Genomic DNA, 15,024 nt, shown 5'->3' with positions numbered 1-15,024 from the left:
TATACAATCACAATTGGGAGATTTGAATGGATCAAATCTAAACATGGCACACATCATCTTCACTCAGGTTTTACTGGCTAGAACTCAGTCACATGATTGTACTTAACTTCAAAGAGGACTGATATATTTAATCTAGTTGTGTATTCAAGAAGAGTCAGGTGTTCTCCTACATGCTATACAAATAAGGAAGTAACCTATTTTTAAAGACCTTAACTATTTCATTATATATAGTGGGGTTGTTTTCAAATTGTCTTCAGTTACTCCCCTCCCATAATCTATGCCCTTGCAATACAATTAAGTAGCTTTTACCATTAAGAAGCAAATCCAGTTGAGCCTTGAACAATGTGGGCGTTAAGGGTGTCAACAACCCATGCAGTTGAAAATCCACATATAACTTTTGACTTCCCCAAAACTTAACTACTGATAACTTACTATTGACCAGAAGCCTTACTCATTACATAAAGTTAACATATATTTTTTTGTATGACATACATATTATATACTATATTCCTACAATAAAGTAAACTAGAGAAAAGAAAATGTTACTAAGAAAATCATAAGAGAAAATACATATACAGTACTGTACTGAATTTATCGAAAAAAATCCACATGTAAGTAGACCTTCACAGTTCAAACTCATGGTGTTCAAGGGTCAACTGTATATGCCCAAACTTATATATATATATAATTTTTTTTTTTTTTTTGCCAAAAGAATGTGGTAGAAGTGACAATGTGCCAGTTCTGAGCCTCTCTCTCAAGATACCAAACATGTTTCTGCTTACCCTTTTAGAATACTGCCCAGCCACCACAAAAGGAAGCCCACTTTGGTCTGCTGGATGATAAAAGACCTTGAACAGGAGAACCAAAGTGCCACAGCCACCAGCTAGCCAATCTCCAGAAGCAGTCATCTAACCTCACAAATGGCAGCAAATGCACGAAGAAGTTTAGGTAAGACCAGAAACATCTCTCAGATGAGGCTAGTTAATCTAAATTGTTGACTGACTGGCAAAACCACTAGCTAAACAAATAATTTGGATATTGTTTAATAGATAACTACCACATATAAATACTGAAACATAAATATTATCTCACACAAAAACATGCTTTTAAAATTGTTTTGTTGAAACACTTAGAAAAATGTATGATACTAATATTCTCTTTAAAGTTAATGAAGGTGATTCTTATTTTCAACCTAATAAATTTGCCCCTCACAATCTTACTAGGTATGGCCAACCAATCAAGGAAAAAAAATCTTTGCACTAACATAGTTCCATTTTTCAAAGAAAATTATTACTTCACATTCTTCATTAGTCTATACAGCATGTTCATGAAACATGACAAATACATTGCCTATTAATCTTTTAAAGCAAAAAGGCATTGAAGAGTGAGCTGCCTAAATAAGATTAATTAAAAAAAAAAGTTGGGGCACCTGGGTAGCTCAGTCTATTAAGGGTCTGACTTCAGCTCAGGTCATGATCTCAGGGTCCTGGGATCAGCAGGGAGTCTGCTTCTACCCCTCCCCCCACTCATGCGGGCGTGCTCTCTTGCACATGTGCGGACGCGTGCTCTACCTCAAATTAAATCTTTAAAAAAAAAAAGGAGTTGGCAAAGGAAACTGAGTTTCCTGACTTTTAGGTTAAATATGTTAGCATTTCTTATTTTGGAAGTTTGATTTTGTCCATTTTTCCCTTAAATACCCACTTGGAAGTATCCATTTCTAGTCACTTTGGAACACTATTAGCATCCTATTGTGATATCCTGTGCCTTCACACTGAAAAGATCGTTAAAGAGAATGCCAGATTTTGACAGGTTTAAAAGCTACATGACTTGGCAATGTTCTGCTTTGTTCTCCTATCTTTTACTCTGGCTCAGATTCTAGGACACTGAAGCCAACTTAGAAGTTCAACATCTGACCACCAAGAGAGAAATGCATGCAGTCCCTGTGGTATTCCATGATTCCTTCTGGGCCATTCACTGCTCAAGAAATTCTAATGTTCTTTGACTGGAGGAATGTAGGTTTTTTTTTTTTTTTTTTTTTTTTTTGAGAAGTTGGAAGGAAATAGTTTTCAAGATGAAATTTGAATTTATAAATTTAATCAATGCATGAGAATTGTAACTAAATCATAATGAAATTGTTAATATTTTAAAAGTAGTTCATATTTCAGAAAACAGATTATGGCAAATTCCTATCTTTTTAAAGTTTTCCCTCAAATTGCTCTTTCATTATTTTTTAACTCACACTCAAATTCACATGAACACATCAAATCCTTTCTTTTCTCTATAATTGGTTATAAAAATGTAAAGTTTTGTGTGGGGAAGCCTCACAGTAGAGACAAAAAGACATGGACAGGAGGTGACAGCCAGAGAATCACAAACCAACAGCAGCTTCCCAAATCACAAGTTCTGCTGCTATTCAAAGGAGAGTTTGGGAAAAATTGAAGACCTGGACATTGTTATCCATCCATTTATAAACTGATGGAAATAAAATAAAATAAACACATTAATAAACACAAATCACAACATTTATATCCAGCAGGTAGAGTCACTGCCTTGAGGACTGCTTTTCTTTGTCCCTGTCAGACTGCCTGCATATGGAAGCAAAGTTCTACTGAACAAAGCAGAACTACATCTAGTAAGTCCCAACAGTAGTGCAGCATTCCTGCAAATACACAACTAAAACACAAAGAACTGCTAAATAATACTGCCTTGGGGATGGGATCAACAGCAATTCCTCTTATTAAAGTAACTCTAAAAGTTAATTTAAAAGTCTCAACATCCAATTTTATTCAATACCCAATATAGTAAAAATAAAACCTATTTCTACTCAGTTACAGTATGAGATATTACATGGGCTTATGTGACTAAATGTTGGCTTATTATATCCTGATAAAATAGTGGAAAAATCATTTTAATAATGGATGTTTAAGTTATAGATAGTTACATTCTTCTAATTTCCTACAGTATAAAAATAATATTCTCCTTAAAGTGGTTTGTAAAAGATGCCCAATAACATTCTGTTGCAACATGTAAACACGAACATACAACTATATCAATGAGAGGATCACAAAAGAAAATCTTAGGAGTCACTTATTAAGTGATAGACATTTTGATTTGTGAGAAATGTATACCCAAATGACAAATCAAACTATATTAGATCCAACATAATAGATTAATCAGTCTGCAAGGGTATGCTGAACTTTTATACCATGTACTATTTAGAACTGCCAAATGCTATATGTGAGACAGGACCATGAGATGGTCTTGGTCTCAAGATCTGTATGATCTTATGAACAACATACACTATCAACAGAGGAATTAATTGTTCAATCGCAAAGTTTTAACTATGTATGTTATTGGAACTTGGAACTTCAGCTGAAGTGATTAGAAACATTTTTTTAAATTCTGATTTGATGAAGAAGAAAAAAGGGTACTGTATCAGTCAGAAAACTTCCAAGAAATGTATCATCACACTCCAATACAGCATTTGAGTAGAGTTTAATGGAGGGTCTATTTATAATGGTAGGAGCAGTGCAATACTCTAGGGCTAGAAATAGATGTTGCTCCCAAAGTCAAGGATAGGGAACAGTAATTAATAGTAAGAGGGGACTGAGCATAGTTGTAGGAGAGGGCTGCTTATGAGGTTGGAGCTTGTGGTCATCAAAAGCGGGGGATGTGCTATGACACTGCCCTCTTTCCTGCTGGAATCTCTCACTGGTCAAACCCACAGGAAGCTGAAGGACAAGAGAGATTGTTATTGATCCAAAAAGGTCAGCCTCCCACGATGGACCAAGACAGAAAGTATAGAGGGGAAAATAGACCATATATAATATAGATATGAATGTAGGTTACATAAGTACATGGTCATTTCTCTCTGAACCCAACAGCAAAGTTCTTATTACCATGACACTCTGATGGGAGAGAAGGAGTCCCCATCCTAGGACAAGATGTTACCGAACCTACCTCCTTCTAGATTCTGGTTCCTTCCTATAGTTAGTCCTAGAGTAGTTATGTGCTTTTTTTTTTTTTTTTTTTTCTCATCTGATGTTCTTGGTCTTAATTTCTACTTGTAGTGACCTACAGAATTTGAAAAAAAAAAAGGTCTCTTTTCCACACAGTAACTCCCACAGTGCCCTAACTTTCACAAGCCCCTTTCCTCAAAACCTATTTTGCTTTGTTATGCTTTTGAGCTAATCCCTTAAAGTTAGTATGACACTCGAAATGATTACATCAGTAGCAAATTTATCTTCAATTACTTCCCACTCTTCTTTTCCACTACCTCTGTTTCTCTGTAATCCCGGAGATTTCCCAGAGGGCCCATTTACTAATTCCTAAATGTCCAAGACAATGTACATCATATGTTAAGATTTACCCTCCTTGGGCAGCTCGTCTAGTTGTACTAGAGTAGCTGCCTCAACACAGAGAAAGCTCCTCTGAGGCCAATTCTCTGCTACCTCTACCACCCAGGCTAGTTAGGTGGAACAAATAGCTGTTAATTTATTTTCGAATCATACACTCAAGATAAGCACCTGAGCCAGGTGGAGCCAAATGTTTTATATTATCATTATATGTTATGATTAGATCAAGGAGTGAACATGAGTCATAATCAAGTCAGGGGCTTTGCCTAGTTTTGGAACTAGGACTAGATAGGTTATCTTTCTCATTTAATAAGATGCCCTGAGGATGCAAACTACAGCTACAGGTGACCACATGCCTTAAGTGTAAAGCATATTATTGGTAAAAGAAAGAATGAAGCTAACCTGAAAAGAGAAGCAGGAATCAAGCAGAGATGGAGAATCTTATGTGTTGATTTCCCAGTTTCTAAAATATTCCTGGTTCCCTTCTTCCCAGCTATTTGCTTTTTCTCTTTTTCTGTATATTCTAGGAGATTCCCTTACAGCCTTAAGCTAGTCTGTGTTAACTTTTGGTCACTTGTACCCAAAAGTCCTTATGAACGTATCAGTGTTCGGGTCCTCTTGCTCCTTTCCATTCTAATGCTCTATTATCATTACTTGTCATATAATCTTTCCTTCCTCTCCCCACTCCATCACTCCCTGCCCCTCCTTCCATCCTTCCCTCTCTCCTTCCTTTGTAATTTGAAGTAATATATTTAGATCATTTATGCTAATGGACTTAAATAGGTTTATTCTTTTCAGTTTTGCACTTTACCACAGAGAAAGGACTTAAATCAAAAATGCCATGATTTCTTAGTAAAATACAAAGACCTTCTAGAATCAGATGGCCTCATATTTGAGTCCAGCTTTTCCATTATTAGCTATATACCCTTGCAAATTTACTTGCCTCTCTGATAAAAATGATTGCAATAACACATGTCCTGCTTACCTTTTGAGTTTTTAAATATAGTTTGTGAAATCAATCTTAAGATTCTAAATCTCACAGAATATTAAACTCTTATATTGTACTAACTCCATATATTTCAGATACATTTTTGATAAAATGAGGAGGAACATATTTTAGAGAAAACAACTTTCTGTTTTCCTCTAAATGTCACAATGTAAGTGACCTAGCCATCTTTCATCTTTCAAAGTTAGCACAGACAATAGGAACTGATTTTGGTCCTATTGTTGAAGAGCCCAGAAAATCTGTATCTACATGGATTGTTACTGGTAGTGCATCAAGGTCAGTTCTCTGAGTTCATGGGACAATGACACAGATGTACAGAATGTACATAGTATCTTTCAAATTCAGTTTTAATTTTCTCTCTCAGCCAAGAAAAATTTTATTGTATTGAGAAGATGCATAAGCTGTGCATATTAAGAAAATAAAATAATATAGCACTAATTATTTACTGTACTAAAATAGAACACTCCTAAAATTAAAAAGAAACCCAAATATATATTCAAATAGCAAAGTTATGATAAGGGTGTCAGAATTCACTTGAGTCTACAATTTTTCCAGTGTCTGATTTTACCATGAGGTCACAAGTATGTTCCATCTTGTGAGTGTTGAAACAGTAAGACTGACCTGTCCTGACACTGTCATAATACTAAAGGTTTCATAAGTTGAACTCCCAAAGCCTCTCGTGACTTCATTAGCCACCTTTTGTTCTCTCCTGTCAAAAACTCAAAAAGGTAATTCATGCCAATGTGTCATTCCAAGTTATACCCATGACATGGAATTATGCTTTCTTTGTGTTTGCAATAGTGCTTTAGGGTAACATTAGCCATTCTTTTCCTTTTCGGCTGCAGTGGTGGTGACTTGGTGTTTTTTATTGTTTGAATGTCAGCTGGAAATAAGGCAGCTAAGGGCAGAGGAAATGGGATTAAAAAATAAAACAGCACCAGTTCTTCATAGGAGCTTTATTGTCCTCTGCAAAGGGAAGAGCAAATCTACCAGCTACAAGAGAACAAAGGGCTGTGACATATACCCTAGGTAATGAAGAGCTCTGAGAATCTGAGGGGAACCTCAGATTCACCACACAAGCTCTTAAGGTCCACTGTAGGTGTATTACCATTATGATGAAAGCTTTAGTAGGTTTAGCCTAAGGGGACATCAGTTGTTGTGCATAAAAAAACAGAGACCCAGGGTATGTGTTTCCATCTTTAAATAGGTTTTGCAGCTTCAATTTCCTTTTGTTAAGTTCCCACAGATCTCAGAGTCAGACACATTAAGGATGTCAATTTCCTTTCCTACATGCTGATCAATCACTTCAACCATTTTAACAACTGATAACTGATGACAACTGAAACAGCAATTCACAATACTGCAAACAAGACCCCACAGTCAAGTGTTGTGTGTGTATGTAGATAGGTGGATTATATATATGCATATTTGATGCATATTATCTATCTACTTATATGTGTATTTATTATATGGCTATTTTTTTACTTGAATACTTTACTTAAAGCAAAGAAATTAAATGAGAAAACAAGATTTAAAAATAAACATATGTTTAAACTTTTTTATACCAGAGTTCCTATGCTGTCCACTGATTATTTTACATGCTGAATGAAAGCATGGACTGCATATTTAAATAAACTTCATAAAGACCAATATATCCAGGCAAATTAAAGAAGGTGCTGGGGAAGGTGACTGACAAGATGTGACTGCCGGTTGACCTGTGAGCTGGTCCGGGCATTCCGAGACTCCTTATCCCTTCTCCCACATTTTTGGAATGTGTGTTCCACTTGCTTTACCACTTCCAGAGGCTGTTCTAAGGACCCAGCTTTGAGATAGTGATGTAGTGTTGAGAACACCTACACAGTATATGTAGCTGAACTCAGTTAAGACCTCTTTATAAATTTTTAAGATTTGGCAGGCAGGTGCAGGGATCCACTCATTTTGCTGCTGCCCAAGACAAACCTTGTATGTAAGTTTACTTTGTTTATTAAAAAGCAAACAAACAAAAAACCCTGCCACCTACCAACCTGGAGTGGCCTCTTTCTTCAGTCTCTTGCTGCCTTCACTGTATGGGGCCAGTTTCAGATGACACAAGTGAAGCTCCCAAGAGGGCTGTGCACCAACAACTGGTAGCCGGCCAGAAGATCAAGGATACGGGCTTTAGGAATGAGGAATCCACAGGGGCAATCCTGAGTTGGCCATCCACCTCTATGTGGGGAGGAGTAGCCCATATGTTAGATGCTGTGGACCACCACGTGAGAATGGGGGTGTCCCCCAAATGCCAGCTACTCTAATGCACATGGAGGAACTGTACGTAGCAGTGGCAAAGAAGGGAAACACATGATTGCTGCAGGGGACTGGCTTCTGCTGTGTGGGCAGTTTGGCCAGTGACCAATGCCCAACTATAAGCTGATGCTCGAGTCAGAAAGTTCAAAGAGCTGAGGTTAGACCAGGGCATGTGGCTGTCCATCCTCTGCTACCTTCAGGGCTGGTAGACAAGGTGGGAGAGCAGGATAGTAAATTAGAGAATTTAGCATGCTGTTTTGCAAAGGAGGGGGAGACCTCCCAGGGATTAAGATCTGGGCACTTGTGACTCAGCCTGATAAAGGATGCTGAAGAGGGGGGCACCTGGGTGGCTCAGTTGGTTAAACCGCTGCCTTCAGCTCAGGCCATGATCCCAGGGGTCCTGGGATCGAGCCCCACATCGGGCTCCCTGCTCAGCGGGAAGCCTGCTTCTCCCTCTGCCTGCCGCTCCCCCTGCTTGTGCTCTCTCCCTCTCTCTCTCTCTCTCTCTCGCTCTCTCTGTGTGTCAAATAAATAAATAAAACCTTAAAAAAAAAAAAAAAGGATGCAGAAGAGGTAGAATCCTTGAGAAAGTGATGAAAACGGAGAGAAGGATGTTATGGTGACTGACAATAAAATAGGCAAGATGCCCGATGCCTTGTGGACCCTGATACAAAGGAAAATTTCAAATAGCTATAACCCCAAAACTCCTAGGAGAAAACTTGCATTCTTTCTCTATCCCTTGAAGTTGTAAATCTTATCATATCTCTGAAATGTAAACACCCCAGGAAATAACCAAAACATTGCTCGCAGAGACTGAAAGAAAAAGGAGGCCAGAGGGAGGCTTTTAAAAATGCAGGCGGTTGTAAAATTCCCTTGTCAACTTCATTATAATGTACTCCCATCAGATCCTTAACCATGGCCATTTTTAGTTCTTGTCAATTGCCGTTATTGTTGTATTCTAATGGTTTGTCAAAAAGGGTTCCTGCATAAGTACTTCCTCTTCAAGAGAGTTATGGAAAAGACTTTGACAAGGTTTCTGATAACTAAGATCAATCTGCCTTCATGTGGGAAGGATAATAATAAACTATTCAAGTGCCCCTGCAAGGCTACCTGCCTATGTCCACGGTATGTCATGGAATGGTGGCCTGAGACCTGTCCCTGTACCCTGTCCCCACATCAGTAAAATGGGCCCATTACCCTGACGATAGAATGTTAACATGTAAAGATTTTCCTCTGCTGTAGGACACCTTGCAAGCTTTTCTGGAACATCTGCAAGGCAGAGGATGAGCAGTGAAGGATTCAAGGCCCAGGCACTGCCATAAGGTTTTAGGGAGTTGTCTGGTGGGGTAAGACCCATGTTGTCTCAAGAGCTGTGACTCATAAGGTATAGTTTTATCCATTCCCTAAGAATGTGAAAGAGGTGCAAGTCTTTGTAGAGATTTTGGGGTTTTGAAGGACTTTTATTCCCCACCTGGCACAGGACCTCCATTCCTTGTAACACCTGACAAAGAAAAGGCATGTATGAGACTGGGGGTCAGAGCAACAAGCCACCTTTGAGAAGGCAAAAACACTAGTGAAGCAGATGAAAGATCGGGGCATCTCTGTGACTTCGGAAGGTATGGGTCAGATACTGTGGCTGAGATGACAGACGGGGAGAATGACCCCAGGATTTTGGTCCCCACTCTGAAACCCGATATGCTACCATACAGCAATAGCTTCAAGCCATGTACACAGTGCTCCTCAAAAGCCTCTCACATGAAAGCCAGTTCAGCAGCCAGTAGGCTGAACTCAGAACAGTCTAGCCGGTGATTACTCCTCAGCCCCGGCCATTAACCCCTTGACTTTGGACCATCCTAAAAAAATTAACCCTATTGCTTAGACATTGGAAAGCCAAAGGATGGGTGATCATAGATAAGCCCTTGTGGGGCCAACATATGTGGAAGGACATATGGGTCCATCCGCAGGAGTCTAAAGCAACCCTCAACGTTTATAATGCCCCAGTTCATAAGATACTGACACTTTCTGGCAATCAGGAAGCTGATGCCCTAGCTTGGGTACCAGTGCTAGTTACCGACACTTCAGTAGTTAACAGGAGATTGGACACACAGAAAGAGTTGCCACCACAGTGCCCGTGCAAGATGGCATATTACCAAGGATGCCAGATTGCCCTTAAAGCATAGTGACTTGTTTACTGCTGTAACAGAATGGCTTGTGTGTTCTAAACAGCACACAAGGCAAGTGCCAAAAGAATTCAGGGCCATCCACTGGAGTTCCCAACCAGTGAAGGACTGGCAAATTGATTATGTTAACCTCCTCCCTCTGAGCAAGGGTTCTTAATATGACTTGGTTTGTATGGACACTGCAAATGGCCTAACCCAAGCTTTCCTTGTTGCCATGCAAACAAAGCCGCCACGATTAGCGGATTACAGAAGCTGAGTACCAAGTATGGATACCCTCATCAAATATATAATCATGGGGTCACATTTCACATGTATATTGCATGATATACAAGACTGACCAGCAAAAAAATATGACATTAAACTGATGTTCCACCTCCCCTATAAGCCACAAACAACAGGGTTGGTAGAAAGAAAAAATGGAATATTAAAGCAGCAGATTAAATTATTCACAGGTAAAATTACCTTGGCTAGGTGTACTAAAGTACTGTCCCAGTCTTTAATACATTTGAATGGTCAACTGGCAGGTCCTGTTGCCCCATATACCAGACTGGGGGCCCCCGCTAAGGCACCCAGTATCAGCAAGGTATAGAAGCCGTGGGAAATAGCTACTGCCCTGACTCTCATTGTGGATTAACATGCTATGCTGCTGAGAACACCAAGCCCCATCACACAGGAGAAAGAAACTATCTACTGGAATTTACAAGGGTATGTCCCACCAAGATGGGTGGGGATTACTTCACACCCCCTGGGTAAAGGCGGAACGCACAATCTCCTCCGGGATCCCATTATTCTCCTACAAACTGGACTTGTTAAAACACGCTACACCTGGAATGGAACATGCACTATCGAAAGAGGAGAGAATGGGGGTCCTGGTCTGGCATACCCCCCTCCAGTCATCTCCTTGTGCCTGACGGTGCTGTCTCTCCTGGCCAACATATATGGTACATATGACCAGGTTAAGTTTCTAAAGCTGCCAACCTCCCTCTCATCAAGACCAGGTAGGAACATTCTGTTTTCTTAGAACAATCATTTGACTGCCATCTTTTCTTTTTACCTCCTTTAGCCTGAAAGATGTTATAGCATATATAGAAGCCCTTACTAAATTCACTCAGCAAGACTTCAATGATAGCCAACAAAGCCTGTCCTTACTGAACAATGAAAGGCCTCTAATGAGAAAAACTGTCCTCCAAAATAAGATGGCCTCAGACATTGTCACTGCCTCGCAAGGAGGTGTGCTATCTTCAAAACAGAATGTTTCGTGTTCATACCTGATGAGTCTGCTAATATATCATCTTTACAAAATCACATGAGGACACTAGTGAATGCCCTGAGTGATTTGATCCCAAGCCTAGGGGATTTAATAAGTCAATGGTTTGGGTTCTGAGGATATTGGTGGAAAAAAGTTGTCACTGATTGGGAGGATTATTAGCTTAATCTGTGTTTCTCTTACATGTGCCTGCATCGCGGCCAGATGACCACCAAAGGAGCCACCTCCATGCTAATGAAATGCCTTGCTGACTGCTGAGAGCCCACTGTGGAAGAGTGGGGTATATGATATTGTAAGAATTGCTCACGAGGGGTGGAATGTTGGGAAAGGTCATCAAAAAGATGGGACCACCAGTTGATGCATGAGGTGCACCAGGGTCCAATGGAGGCTCCTCATCATTTCCTTGACCTTGGAATATGGGTTCCATTTACCTTTCCCCCTCCCAGAGGCTGCTCCAAGGACACAGCCTTGAGAAAACGATGTGGTAGTCCAGAACACCTGCATGGTATACATAACTGAACCCCATTAAGACCTCTTTCTAAACTTTTAAGATTCAGTGGGAGGGTGTGGGGATCCATTTGTTTTGCTGTCACCTAAGACAATCCTTACGTGTAAATTCCCTCTTCTTATTAAAACTCCCACCTACCAACCTGGAGTGACCTGCCTCTTTCTTTGGTCTCTCCCAGCCCTCTGTGTGCAGGGGCCAATTTCAGTCAGCTTGCATCAGGGAAGCTCCCAAGAGGGTTGCAAACCAACAGAAGGGAGAACAATATGTGCCTACGAGTGGGAATCAACATGACACATTTAAAAACTTGAAGGAATCTGTGTATGTTGGAGTAGAGAGAGAGGTGGAGTAGCAAAACATGAGGTTGGAAACATTCTTGGGAACCAATTACTGAGGACCTGGGAAACATGCTAAGAGTTTTTACTTTGCATTTTATCTGTAAAGCAATGGCATATGGGCTAAACTGAAGAGAGTGGGATTTCTAGTAAATAAACAGATCTAGCTGTGATATGAAAAATGGAAAGGCAAGAGACATAACTCAAGACAGAAAGCTGTTAAGAAACTGTATCAGAGGCTCAGCCTTCTTTTTAGGGACTTTTAATGAGCTTCTAAGTTCACAGGAGGGAAGAGTGTCACCCATGATAAATACAAAAGTAAATGTAATCAGGAAAAAAAGAAAGTGAATCAGAGATCTGAGAGCTGTAAGCAAACAAGAAAGGAAAGGCTGTGCTGAGAGCAGGTGACAATATCAGAGCTCTAGAGACTAATTTTGAGCCATTAACAAGATGAAGAATCTGAACTTCAGCCTTTAGTTTTAAGCCTGGGACCTGGAACTAAAATGGGCCCTGGGCCATATCAGTCACTTGCATCCAGGTAGAGCAATCTCTCTAGAATCAACTATTCCCAGTTGGGCCTTCATGATTTCCGCAGTTTAAAACCACATATAATCCTAGGCCAAATACAAATAGCTAAACCATATGAATCAGAATCAGCAGAAAATAAAACAAATTTAGACTTGCAAGGACATATTAGAATTATCAAATACAGATTATAAAATATGGATGAAGTATTCAAGGAACAAAGGATAGGAATAAAAATGAGCAAGCAACAGATTTTTAAAAATTGATCAAGTACATATTAAGAAAAACGCATTTTGAAAAATGGAAAATGAGTAAAACAGTACGTTACACACAGTTATGGGGGGACAAGTAAGAAGATAAATCTAAATAATATAATCAGGGTACAATAAAGAGAAACAAGAAAATGGGAGCTCAGGAAGAGACAAGGAGGACACAGTGAGACGAGGCAGCATATGGGAGTTTCAGAAGGAGGAAAAAAGAGCATGGAGCAGAGACTGTATTTATGCTTCAAAGGTAATGTCTGAAAATGTTCTAGAAAGGAGAAACATAGGAATCCTCATATACAGAAAGAAATAACAGATAAGCAGCAGAATTTCATGAGATGGAGAAGGAGTGTGGAAAAAAGATGATCCACAGCTAGACGTATTTAAGGCAAAGCAGAAAGATTCTTCTACCAAGGATACTTAGATGTTGACCAACTGAACATAAGAACATACACACATACATACATACAGGATACTTAGATTAGCAACAGATGTCTTAATATCATCAACAAGCCAGAGGACAGTGGGAAAATATCTTATAAGTACTAAGAGGGGAAAATTTAAAATAAACATTTTCAAATTGGACTTAAAATTTCCAGAAATAGAACAAAACTAAGTTTATTTATATTTAGATAAACACAGGGGATTTACCATCAACCAATCCCCACTATGGCAAGTTTATGAGGCATGTACTATGGAAAATACTACTCCAAAAAGGTTAGCTGAATGCAGAAAAAATGAGACAAAGAATAGGTAAGTATACAGATAAATGCATTTGTTTCCCCCAAATATATATTGAATATCAACTATGTGCCATGCACAGTTCTTAAAACAGAAAGAAAGAAGAGAGAAGAAAAGAAAAGGAAAGGAAAGGAAAGGAAAGGAAAAAGAAAAAAGAAAAGAAAGGGAAGGAGAGAGAAAACTGTATTTTTGGAGCTTACATTCTAGTGAGGGGAGACAGTAAATAAATAATAAACATAATAAATACATAAATTACACAGTTTAAATAAAACATTATCTATACAAAATAATAATGTCAAATTTATGAGGTTAAGATAAATCTAAAATACTTTACCATTATATTACATATGTCAGGAAGGGATTCAACAAGATTCAGTTTTCTAAGGCCCTTGCATCTTTCAGAGGGTGGGATTAATGTGCAATTTTAGAATTTGTTAAGTATACATGATATCAAGTTTAACTGTGAAAAAATAAATATTAAGTATAAAGCTGCCAAACCAGCATAGAATAAGAAACTACAAGCATATAAAAAACAAAGAAACTGTAGCTGAGATCCAAGTGAAAAATGCAATTATCTTAATCCGAGATAGTGATAGCCAGGATGAGGAAAACTGAAGAAATAAATGTTCCAAATACTGAAGTAGAGGAACAACAGGTAGGGTGAGGGACTGCCATGTGAGGAGGGCGGGCGAAGGAAGAGCCAAGGGAAAAACCCAGGTTTCTGTCCTGATGTTTGAGGATGGTGGTGCCCTTTGTTAGGATGAAATAAGCAGCTGAGAGAGGAAAGCAGGGATTTTCACTGTTTTATATATTCCAATTTCACCATCAAGGAAATATTCACATAAATTGCATACACTAAATGTGCAGATAGTGTGTCTGAAACTCACAAAAAGTATAGAGGCATGAGTTATGGATTTGGCATCTCAGTTCATGGTATGGTATGCACTTCTTTCCGTAATCCCCTCAACAGCCTCAATTTTCTTCTGTCCTGTTCTTATCTTCTTGTTCACTTTCTTATTTTCTTACCTTTTCCTGTTTATTTTTCCCATCTCCACTCAGTTGCTTTCCTTAATATCATCTCAGTAAAGTAGCAGTTGTAAGATTAAAATGGGTGGAAATGTTCATTATTGAGTTTGGTAAAATTTGTAAAAATATAAAACTTTTTAACATCTAGAAAAAAAAAAAGACATTTTACTAAATATCTTTAGATATAGTAATTGCACTTCTAACAAACCATCCTAAAAACTTTTATATATGCAAGCAAATATGTATGCATAAAAGGGTTCATGCTAGATATGTTTGGAATAGCTAAAATTAAAAAAGCTGACTAACATGGGTAAAGTATTGGTTAGGGGCGCCTGGGTGGCTCAGTTGGTTAAGCAACTGCCTTCGGCTCAGGTCATGATCCTGGAGTCCCGGGATCGAGTCCCACATCGGGCTCCCTGCTGCTCAGCGGGGAGTCTGCTTCTCCCTCTGACCCTCTTCCCTCTCGTGCTCTCTATCTCTCATTCTCTCTCAAATAAATAAATAAAATCTTTAAAAAAAAAAAAAAGATAAAAAAAAA

The 15,024-nt window shown here is 38.9% G+C and overlaps 1 long non-coding RNA gene across 2 annotated transcripts in view; it reads right to left on the bottom strand.

Moving 5' to 3' along the window:
- Nucleotides 1-15,024, bottom strand: part of LOC112814578 (uncharacterized) — a 109,185-nt gene that overhangs the window by 78,690 nt on the left and 15,471 nt on the right. Inside the window, exon 4 of one of the 2 annotated variants that reach the window (XR_012378411.1) lies at nucleotides 14,487-14,630. The exons of the other annotated variant lie outside the window; for it this stretch is intronic. This is a non-coding gene — a long non-coding RNA (uncharacterized lncRNA). The remainder of the gene's footprint in view (nucleotides 1-14,486; nucleotides 14,631-15,024) is intronic. 2 annotated transcript variants of the gene reach the window in all.

The sequence above is a fragment of the Callorhinus ursinus genome, unplaced genomic scaffold (genome assembly GCF_003265705.2).
Source record: "Callorhinus ursinus isolate GAN/ISIS: 27379988/994484 unplaced genomic scaffold, GSC_fseal_2.0 scaffold6, whole genome shotgun sequence".
NCBI classification, from domain to species: domain Eukaryota; kingdom Metazoa; phylum Chordata; class Mammalia; order Carnivora; family Otariidae; genus Callorhinus; species Callorhinus ursinus.
This window is presented reverse-complemented; position numbering and strand designations above follow the sequence as displayed.